Here is a 12508-nt window from a genome sequence, read left to right as displayed (position 1 = left end):
GATATTACTTCCCAAGTCAGACACAACTGGGAAGTTACTCTGCTCCACAAATCAGTGAGTATTTGCCTACGTACTAACTGTTTCCTGGAATGCTTGGTCTGATAAACAACTGCAATGTATTTGAACCAATTTCCTATGCTAAATGATGCAGTAGTCTCCAGAAATAATGTTTTCTGACAAGGCTTCCACTAGCCATGGTAAAAGAAAAAAGATTTTTCTTGTTACAGTTTGGTAATAATAATTAGGTATGCAAGGATTATTTTCAGTATCACACATACACTCCGTACAGTTTTTGGCCGGACTCTTCATCTCTTCAGTCTTGCCTGTCTTTGCAAAAAATGAAATTACTGCCCTTATCATTGTTTCTCCGTATATTTGTATGTCTTTGTCTTACCAGACTACCTGTAGATTACACAAACACTAATGATCCTGTAAAAAGACAAATATTGCCTATCGACAAGATGAGGTTAAAAATTGATTAAAGTACAGATTCAAAAAGAAGATACCAGTATCAGATTTCAGCAGTCCCCAACAAAAAGAAGAGCAAGCTGGGCACACTTACACGAGAAAACACATTCCTCAGTGATGACTAGAAGTAGAGATCAGCAGGTACAAAAAAAATATTTATAACTGTGGAAACTCCCTTACTGTTGAAGCAAAAAACGTAAACTTGTACACTACAGCTAGACCGTTTAATACAACCTTTGCAGATTTGATTATCATTCTGCTTAAAGTAGCATAACTCAGGAGTAAAGCTTATGATAAGGGACACATAGAAGTGTGAAAGTGACATAAAATATGAAAACTACAGCAATAATGTTGAATCAAACAAAGTTCTAAAGTGAAAATTCAACTTTAAAATCTGTTCTCTGAATTTCGCTCATTACACCTGAATGCATGAAGTGGATGCAAGTCAGAATCAAACTGTGGTCTACGTGCAGACAAATTAGAAAGGAATTAAGCCATAAAAGTATATTTGCTTTGTCCACAAAGTCTGCAATACCCATCATTAAACAATCAATACTTATGCATTATAAGGTAAGGCAGTGATATGCTACTCAAAATGTGGGAATGCCATTTTATGTATTGTTCTTTAAAAACAACAACAAAATCAAACCAAAACATGCCATTATCTGTAAATTATATGTAAATTAATGATAATCTTTCTGTGAGAAATTTCTCTCCTCTAAGAGTAGACAGGAATAAGTGGGAAGGGATCTGTGTGATATGCTTCCAGGTACTTGGTCACATGCCTGCAACAAGGCTGAGGCATGTTCTGGGCCTACTTGATAACTAACAGCTCCCCTTCCAGCACTTGCCACATTGCACCTGCTAAATATAGAGTGGGACAAAAGGACAATTCATCAGAGAGAAAAGATAAGAGGGTAAAGTTGTAACTTCTCTCTCTCAGCATGCTTGTTGATATATTTATTTTCCATCTCTAGCTGCACACAATTGCTCTCTTTCTCCTTCAGAAAATTAACTACAATTGGAAATTATTTTCTTCCTCATCCTTTCCTCCATTCACCTGTTCTTCTTGTTTTGATACCTACTGAACCCCTCTCCTCCAAGGCTGCTTGTCTTTCTTCCTCTGCTGTAAAAGAGGTAAATTTCAGCTTGTTGCTGAGGCGCAGAAGGGGGAAAGGGGTCATGTTTGAAGATGGTGTAAGGAAAATCTCAGCTTGCAAGGAGGAAAGCCATGACAGAAGAATATAGGAGCAGTGATTATTACTTCTCAGAGAGGCTGTTTGCACGGCCATAAGCCATACATTCAACTTTTCTGTCAGAGGCAATAGCAAGGACAAGAGGTAGAGGTTAGTTTTTCAGTATGGAAATCGTTTCCTTACCCAGAGGTAAACTGGATTGTTTTCTAGTCCCTATAAAATAGTTACTGTATCTGTTCTTTAGGTTTTGCAGTCATTTCCCTGCTATTTCCCCACAAGGGGCTGGAAGGATGCCCTTTTTACAGTCAGGGTTGTGTGAAATTGCCAGGCACCTAATCTCTTGTATTGGGATCAATCCAGGAGACAGTGCCTTGTCTCCCATCCCAGCAGATCTAACTTCTACACAGCCAGGCACGTCCTACTTGTGTCAAGCCACATCCAAGTTCAGAAGCCGGCATACATTATCAGGTACTAGGTATCTGAACACAAACAATTTTTACCTTACTCTTAACCCTAGCCTCATAACTCTTGCTGTCTATAAAACTAAAGTTTCCAAGATCAAGACTTCTTGTTCTACAGAGAAAAAAGCTATTCCTGACCTGAAGAGCTAGCAGAAAGTGCATACAAAAAATGCCAGAGGGGGCATAATAATTCTTTTATGCCTTTATTCCTAATACCTACCAAGAAGTCCACAAAAACCTGTTCATGTCATAAGTTAGGTCAAAAAGAGATGTCAAGGAGGAATAATAGTTACAAGAAATTGTTATAAGCAAGAAGCTATGAAAACATTTTTTTTTTTCAACTCTGTAGCAAAAACTGATTGAAAGATAAGAACGAAGTGGTTCAACCAATGACATGGTATCACTACACTCATGAAAACGAGTGACGAATTGGGTACATTTGCTTGCTGTATGCAATGATGCAACATTAATAATCAGATAATAAAAGAAGTGCTTTGCTCTAAGGAGCTGTTCTTTTAGCTTGTGTTTGTACTGAGGTTTCTCAGCTGTGGCTGCAAGATATCCTTGCTCCTTAAAACTTAACAAATGAAATTAGAGCAAATTTTTTCTTTAAAATGCTGTGTGCCAGCGGCCATTTCTTAACAATAGAAAATTTCATGAACATTTCACTCTTAAGAATTTTTTTGGGAGGAGAGGGGGTTGAAAATTGCCCTAAAAATAAATATTACATGAAAGCAAAATACACTTATTTGTGCCCTAAAAATAAATATTACATGAAAGCAAAATACACTTATTTGCTGCTTTCCGTAATCAATGTTTTCAGCCAACTATTAAAAATCAGGTCTTTTGAGTACTTTGTGTACTTGGAGATGGCTCTTTGAACTTTCTTGTTTCTTGGCTTATGTCTGTCAGTCAACAGAAAGTGTCTCATACCAGAGGTAGATCTATAATTAGCCCTGTGCCACACAAATCCTTAATTTTAGAATATAGTCCTTAGAGAATTCATTTTAGAAATAGATTGTGAAGTGAGGAGATAATTTTTTAGAAGTTTGTAGCCACAGTATTATCCTGCTCCATGAATAGAATTAAATCTCATAATAACCAAATGAAATTAGTAAAGATGAAATCTGAGAAACAGTTTTCAAAGTAGCTATTGAGTTTAGACTCACTTGAAGCCATATTTATCTGATTTTCAGATAATATGTACCATGCAGCAGAAAACCTCTCATTCAGACACACAACATCCTCAGGATTCATCCCTCAGGAAACAACATAGTCATTTAAGAATGCTTATTAATGTCTTCTCTTTAGTCTCGCATCAAGTCACAATAAAAGCTATTTCTGCAGTGGTGTTAACACACAGACAACACTTTCTTCCTGCAATTTCATTTTATGCTATCTAAATATAAGAAGATTCATAAAGTTGAGATCATAATAATTAACATGAAAAATAATTTACAAGATGCCAGCAGAGGTTATTTTAAGAGAAAAAAAAATCACACAAACATGACTATCATAAATCCTTGCTTTAAATTCTCACAGGAGAGTTAACCTGAATTCTCTCTGCTGTTCCTTTTACTAGAATTAGTACTTAAAAATAAAAGAAACCTCATTAGTAGTTACTCCTATAAAAGCAGGCTCAGTGAAAGCATTCCAGCTAGTTAGGCAGCCAAAATATCATTGCAGTGAGAAGGGATGATCACACACACATTCAAGGACAAATCTCATGAAACTCATGTTTGACAGGAAATTGTACAGGAAGCTAATTCAGAGAGATCAAAATGAGGGTGGTATGTTCCCAGGACCCAGGGCAAGTCAGAAATCTTGCAGCTGAATTTTGTACATATGGTAATTTGATCAGAGTGGATATAGCAGAGAAGGGGAAGAAATAGTTGATAGAAAATGTAGTTCTAACTTTAATATATTAAAAAAAAGAGAGAGAGAGAAAGAGAGAGAAAGAAAAGAAAAACCAGCATGGGAACATGAATTTTTATATCTCTGTAAACAAGCCAGATCACAAAACCCCCAAATCTAAACAAAAATTGCTTTATTGTAGTAGGATCAGAAATACTATGATTCCGTGCATTAGAAACTGGTCGCTTATATTGTAGAATTTGAAAATGCCGTCCATGTGTTTTCATTTATCTTTTAGACCATGTACTAAATGTTTTCCTGCCCTAATGCTGAAAAAAAAAAAAAAAAAAAAAGAGAGAGAGAATATGAGAATCAAGCACAGGGTTAAAACAGTAGATTTTAAGGCTACTATGCACTTCAAAGCCTACTTCATTTTTATGTGTTCAACATCAGATCATTACAAAATGCTTGTATCTTTTATATATGGATTATAAACAGGGAATGAGATGGGAATGAGATTCTCTTTGCTACCTCCTCTGCATTTCCAGAACATGATAGAGAGGAATTTCAAAAGTTTGTAGGAAATGTATGTGGGCTGCAGTCTGCAGATCCCACAACCGCTGTACATACTCTTTCAGCCAGCCATCTGGTGATTTGTGGTAACATGAACTTTGATCATAAGTGGAAACTGTTTAATAACATGAAGTACAGCAGTGGTCAAGTAATCCAAGTAAGAGCAGAGAGCAAAGCATTAATTTCAGCCATAACACTGACTTTCTCTGGGAAAATTCACAACTTGCATTGTCCCTCTGGATGACTAAAAGAATAAAATCTGGTATTTATTTTTCTGTTTTATATCAAAAAATGTATCATCTTATTTTTTATCTTTAAACTGACTGAAAGTTATAGTGGCTAAATCATAACCTGTTTGAATGACTTCTTTATTGTTCATAAAAACAGGCAACTCAATGAGTACCATTATGTGAATTGGAAGTAATTTGAATTTATACCCATTCATTCTTTCAAGAGGGACAAAATCCAACATTGTGTCTATGCTTCAGTATACTTGTATTACAAGGGACACATCTTGGTTTTCTATGGGGAGAATCACAGAAGCCCAACAGGAAAGAGGAGAAGCAATGAATGGGAAAATACAAGAGAAGTTAGAGGTTTCCCACACAGCCATAGGATTTCCCTGGGGCTTTACATAATCTAGGCCAAATTTTGGACTTAATTACTTTTGTAAAACCTGACTGATTTCTGGAGAGCTGTGGTTGTGGAAAAGTGAAATTTGCCACCCTGTTTTCATCACAGGAAAAAATAATAATAATAATTCTAAAAACCAACTTAAAAGCCAGATTCTTCTAAAATCAAACAGAACAGCCATAAGCGACCATGATGTACAAAGAATGAAATATAACTTACGTAATTCTTCAGAGACATTTAAAAAACTTTCTGATACAAACCCATGAGGAATCTACTAAAAAAAAATATTGGAATCTGAACTTGAAGTAAAGCAAATGAAGACAGGAATCTGACGGAGAAAACACAAGTTGAACAGCATAGCTTAAAAATAAAGTTTGGGAGCTATAAAGAATAAAACAAAAGTTCAGTGTATACTTCTGGCATGTCCTTCACAGCATGAAGGTCTATCCAGCACTGACCACACAAGACAGGCTGTGACACTCCTCAGTCTGATGACTGAGATGTTTCACTGAAATGTACAAATGGGAAGACTCAGATGACCAGGCAAAAATGTGAGAAGAGGCAGGCTGGAATCTCTTCCTTCCACTCTCCTGGATGATTTCCCCATTTGTGCATTCCAGTAAAATCTGTGATACTCCTCTCAATATATGCTCGGTGATGGGACTGTCTTACATGGTCAGATGTTACACCCACTTTTCTACATTTTCTGATGTTATTGAAGTGATTTGGACGAAAATATAAACAAGCCTATTCTTTGCATATTTTTCTTTTTTTCTGTGGGCTTTTGCTGTAAATGACATAGGAGAAATAAACTCGTTCAGAATTGCCTTATCTAAAAATGAACAACTATCCTTCCCCACATTGTGATCAGTAGTGAACAGTTCTCATAGGACCTGCCAGCATTAGAAGATGAAATATGGATGACCATTCATTACATTAATTTAGAATGTTTGGAAGGCCTTACATAGTCTGCACAAGTACTGATAAGCTTCTGGAAATTAGAGAAGGCTGAAGGAAGGGAGAAATAAAGTTTCTAAGATGGCAGATTTCAATATATTTAAGGTGTATCTGCATTTGTTTTGTTCTCTGTCCCATTCTGGGTTCCTATTTCCCAGTCATTAATAGTAATACTGGTTTATAAATACAACTCACTCTAGCTTGAACTGAACTTAGCAACCGGTATGGACCAGAAGCTAAAGTGAACAAGAGTCTACACAGTGTATACAACAGCGTCAGGAGATATACCAAGCATGTGTCCCTCTGCACAGTCCTTCAGAGGGAACCCGTCAACCTCCTTATGGTTCCCATACCACTACTTTGATGTCCCAAAGTAAAAGTCTGAGAGACTGAAAGCAGTCCTCTCATTTTGGTTACTGTTTCTCTTGCTTCCCTGATATGGGAAATGTGGGGGTTCCTCGCATAGCCTGAACAAGTGGTTTTGCTTCTAGAAGAATGTCATGGCGCAGTGTGAAGAAGTGATCTGACAACTAGCCATTGCAGCATGCATTGTTCTTAGGAGTTTATAAAACTGCCAGCAGTGTACTTAAAAGACCATGTCCTGAATCGCTGCCATGGTTCGGTTCCCCATGTACTCATACTATGCACAGTAGCACCAGGTTTTTGACCAAGAAACCACCCAGTACAGCCCTCATCCTATCATTTTACTGGGAAATCTCAAATGTGTCTACAGAAATTGAGGCCTGGTTTCAATTTCAGTATCTTGGCCAAAGACATTTCTACCAGCCCAGAACACCAACAATCTTTACATTTTTCCGTGAGGCACCAAATGTGCCATCTTTCTCAAGCAAGGCCAACATATTTGTTATTTGTTGAAATATGTTTGTGGAGAAAGAAGGAAGAACACAGGTTCTGCTCTTCCCTGTGCTTCTCTCTATGTCCTGTACCATCTACACACAATGGCAGGAACAGGCTGGTGAAATGGTTCCCATGACCTGTGTGTTTAGAAACCAGCCAAATAACATTTCTACATGAGCAGCAATGGCCGTGTGACTCACTGATGGTTAATCACAGCATGCTATTGCAGCAATAAGTACTACGTGAGCATCTCCAAAGGAAAAATGACCCTTCCAGTATCAGGCTGTCTGTTTAACCACACATACTTACCACCCTGCCCACATGGACCTCTTTCAAAATGGCATCAGACATGGAACGTAATTGCATCCTATGTTCTTGTAATGAGCAATAGCAGGCACAATATGTCTGCTTTCTTTTTCATCTTGAGTTGCTAGTGATTTATCAGTGTTCTTTTTTCAAGGATGGTTTTGACCCAAGTCTTAACTGAAAACTGCAGACATTGTAACACAGAACAGGAGGGAGTACAGTTTCAAAATGCTGCTGAAAAACTGATTTAATTTGGATTGGCATTACTTTTCTGCATTCAATTCACAAGTGGTTGCATGGAAGAGGAAAGCATCTGAATGTAGTCATTTAGTAAGAAACGAAGCAAACTCTTCCACTCTAATGCTTTGTTTACAATGTAAGAGCTTCCTGAGCTGCAAAAACTGGGCCTGATTCTGGGCATCACTCTCCATGAGAATATCAAGAATAAATCAGCTAAATCCAATGATTTACTGATTCTCAGAAGCCTTTGCCAGGTATCTGTCAGAAAATGAGATGACAGAATCCCAGTGGGTAGGAAGAGAATAATATTTATGGTGAAACTGGCAGTGATCTTTCCAGTAAAATGCTGTCAATTTTTCCTTTATCACAAATACAGTTGTCTTAAAAAACATCTCTTTGAAGCTGTTGTTTGAAGACTAACATATACTTGCAAAGAACTAATTCCTCATTCTCCCAGTTCTGCTTTTCCTGAAAGAGAAATTAGTTACTGTTTCTCAACGGATACTCAAAATGAAGTTTCTTTCAAAGGATTAGGAGAAGGGGAGAGAAAAAAGCCCCAGGAATGGAAAAGCATCCATCTACTTACAGAACTTCAGTTATAGAACTCCTGTTAATGACATAGGATTTCTGTTTTGTAGATTCAGACATTTCTCAATAATTCTCAGACAATTCTCAATAATTACTATTGCTTAACACTGGACTTTGTATAATGTCTGTCTGAAGCTACTGTAATACAAGAGGATAAACTTTATCTGGAAGTTGTGAAACATAATTCATGTTTCCTCATCAAAATTGCAGAAAGTTACCACCAGTAAAAAAGTTTAAAACAGCTTTGACTGGGCACTTAAGGAAGCTTTTAGCTACCAGGATGAACTGACAACAGTAGTTATGAAATCCGGCATCATTCTTTTATGAGTTGAGAACTCAAGGAACACTTTAAGAAAGGAAAACAGTTAGACATATGAATGATATTGTCCTTCATCTAGATGGCATAAATACAAAAAGGATGAAGAATAAGTGGCAAATTAGCCAGTATCAGTGTAAGAAAGGAAAATATTTCTGTGTTCAAAGATTATGCTTGAGCTAAACCTGGTCAGAAAATGTTGATACATTTTTTATTCACTGAATACCAATTCAAAAAATAAGTATTTCTTGCAAGTTTGCTGATTTTAGGAAGAACTTATTTTTTACAAGAATGTCTAAAGTTGCTGTTTGGACCTCTCCTTCTCCAATACATCCCACATCTTGCTCCTGCCTCTGGACCACCACCGAATCTGTAGTCATTAACACCCCCAGTGACTCTTTCTGTCCAAATCTTGGAAACTCTTAGAATTGATACTTTCCTTAATCTTCACTAACCATGAGATCCTTCATTTTTTGTGACTCTGTTTTCTGTGACCTTTTCCATATTGAACATCCTTGTTCAAATGTCAACTTCCACTTCTGATCAGCCATGGATATCTTCTGATACTTCTCTCTTACATTTAAAAAAATAATCATTGGACTTTTTCTCATGCTACCCTTCACACTTGGGTAGAGCTCCCCATAAACATCCACAAAGTTATTTCACAAACATTTCCAAAGCTCTCTTTTGCTGTTGCCCATAAAAGACTGCAAATTATTAAGCTTTCTTGCCTTGCTACCACCATCATCTTAGCCAGAACAGTGTTTATTTTTGTTGTTTTGTCTTGTTTTGTTTTAAGTTCCTTGTTAATTACTTCGTCTCTTCTGTGTACGGATATAACAAACTTAAAATCAGTTTTTCACACTTTGTATACTGCCCAGCACAAGCTGACACTGCTTTCTGCCTACAGCTCATAGTACTACAGTACTGTGCATTAAGACAAACAAAAAAGGAGCTGCAGTAGGGAAACATTCAGTTCAGCTTTCCAAAAGGCAAACAGGTGAGATATCTACATCACACTGGAATTCAGACACCTACATGCCTCCACAGAGGCCATTAGGAGTCCATCACCATCTTTAATGGTCCACAGAACCTTCTGCAAAAATAAGTTTCTAAAGACAAAGCTGCTCAAGGATGCCACAAAAAGATCAGTTACATAGTTTTGATTCAAGTCTACCTTGGGACAGCAGAAAAATAATTTTATAAACAGGAAAATTACTATGTACAAGCTCTCTTTGAAAATGAAAACAAAAAGCATACATCATACACATTTCAACATACTATATTGTTATCTCTGAACCTTCCCCTTTAAGGAATATGTGAAAGATGAAGTGAAAGAAACATGAGAAGAAAAGAATGTGAGACAGAAAGATCGTGAGAGAGGTTACTCTTATAGCACTTTTGATCTGGCTGACAAAAAGAGGTAATAAAAATTCATAAGAAGCCTGTTCTTGCTCAATTTCCAGGACAAAAACATCTGGGTATCTATCCAAAGCTGACTCAGCCTTGACATCTTTTGATCCCAAGTGCCCTATTTCTTTGTAACCAACGGTACTGTGAAGCATTAACAGAAATGTATGCATTTCTCAGTGGGTTTTGGTGTAGCCTGATCAGAGTGGGATGGGATTAAAAACAAAAGTTGGAACAATCCTGGATACAAAACCAAACCAAACAAACAACAAGCACTACAAGAAAAGATTAAAAAAATGCCATTTGTAACAAAACTGTATTTTATTATTTATGTATCTCTTATGCATGTACAATGTACACAGTGTTTGCCTTGTAGTCTCAGTATTAGAACTGTCAGATAATGTTATCAATACACATAGGTAATTTAAAAAATGGTCTTTTTATTGTGCAAATGAACATGAGGGATATGCTATGTCTTGTAAACCAAGGAAAGCTACAGAGCAAAATAATGAACTTTGTCTGGAGAAGTGGATGGAGGAGATAGAGGTGTGCACATGGGGTGCAGCCAGTAACATGCCTCAGATGACCAATTATATTTTATACATTCCAAGCCTCTTTACTTTCTATAATAAAACCATGAAGACAAATACATGTTATACATACACATACAATTTAGGGGATATGGAGCTAAACAATGTCTTAACAACAGCTGATGTAAGCAATTGCCTTACTGTAATACTTAAGAGCTTTTAGTATGGAAAAAAAGCAACATTCTGCTACTTGCTGTGCTAACACAAGATAAAAAGAAATAAGCTAAAGAAAACATTACTTTGGTAGAACTGTTATAGAAACCTCAGTGTATTTAAAGTTAGTGAATCAGTAAGGACTCCCATGTCTTGATTTCATGCTATTGGTCAGCTCTTCAGTTTTTGTGCAGATGTTTAAGGCACTGAAGCTGAAGTTTTCATAGTTATTTTTCCTAATGCTGTGTTCTCCAAGCTGGTTTAAGAACTGTGATAATAAGATCTAATTTCTAGAAATACTGAGCATGGATTATTTTCAGCACCAATGTAATTTAGAAAAGTTCATCCAATTTGATATGAAGTAGTCTAGTCAAGATATCTAATATTAACCTTCATGTTCAATTTAAAATGACTAACTCTGAGAGTTTGTTCTACCCCATTTCAGCTTCAAGTAAAATCTGTTCAGTGTTATCATGGTAAATCCAGAAACAGTGCCACTTCTTCACAGTGTCTATGCCAATGAGATTGCTAACGGAATCTAACATATGGATTGCATCTAGAAACGTACAGAGTTTTGTTTCAAGTTTTACTTCATTTTACACTTTTTTTTTTTTACAGCAACATTTTCACACAGTGCATATTACCTTATAAACACAAAGGAAGGCTAAAGACTACCGAAGGCAGAAAGTAGCACAGCTTCATCCAAAGTTTATGTCACTGACTAGAATCCATTTAATTAATTTCAGAAGGATTTGGATTAGGCTGTTTGGCTAGCTTCCAGCTAACTTTGTATATACAGGGAAAGCAGCGATCACATAGCCAGCAAGAGTGGAGTTTGCACACATACTCACTTTGGTATGCTTAGACTGAAGACTAAACAGAGTTTTTACTGCTTAATGGTACTGCGGGTGAGTTAGAATAACTGAGACTATCTTGGAGAGATATACCTGAACTGCAACCCTCTTCCAAGCACACTTAACTCTAGATAAACTGTGAACAAAGTATGCAGCACAGAGAAAGCCAATTCTTTTTACTGGTAAGCTTTGCTTATGTTACCGTGGAATTTTGAGGAGAAGCATACCTTGGGTTTTCCTCTGGTTTACACGCAAGCACAATTGTGAACTACATTTAGGTTGCCAAATATAAAAGTGATGAGATGAGAAAGAACACAACCTAGGGGACAGATGGCAATTTGAGTTCACAAAGCTTTCTCTTTTTTCCTGTGTGCATTTGTTACTCACATATTTCTGTGGAAAGAGAAGTCACAGGGGGAATCAGTACAAAAGTTCACAATGTCCCTTTTAAACTTTATTAATACTGCTGTGTACAGCATAGCTACACTTTGACTTCTTTGGTGTGTCCCCTTTTCAGAGAATATGTGAAGCATTTGTTAATGGACCTGTGGCAGCAAAAGGATGTCCCGGACTGGGAGCATTTCTATGGGAGAGCTTCCAGCCGACTGTGGGCTGATTCCTGAAGGAAGTGGTAGGATCTAAGTTACTGCAGTTGTTTAAACTTGAGCTGAGAGCATCTTACAGAAACTATTACTAATGCTGATAGAAAGATGGAACTGATTATTTTATAAGTATATCCAGTTGGTTTATTTTTCTAGTTCTTTCAGCTTCTGTGTTTGAAAATTTAGTACTTCAAAAATATTTGCTCTAGATCCAATAAAGTAAAATCCAGTAAATGAGTGAGAATGAGTGATTTTTAACATGCCCAAGTGTGGTTATCTGGTTCTTTCACAGACGCTTACGGATTCAAAATACAGAGCTTTTGCAATGATAAACAGCTCTTTAAAGTTCCAAGCAACTAATATACTTTCAAATATAAATGCTACTACTTGTCAGGAAATACACCGGAAAAATGATCTATATTTGTTTGGACATGGTCCTGGGCAACCTG

The sequence above is a fragment of the Anser brachyrhynchus genome (assembly GCF_964034855.1).
Source record: "Anser brachyrhynchus genome assembly, chromosome: 4".
In the NCBI taxonomy this organism is placed as follows: domain Eukaryota; kingdom Metazoa; phylum Chordata; class Aves; order Anseriformes; family Anatidae; genus Anser; species Anser brachyrhynchus.
Note: the sequence above shows the minus strand (reverse complement) of the source record.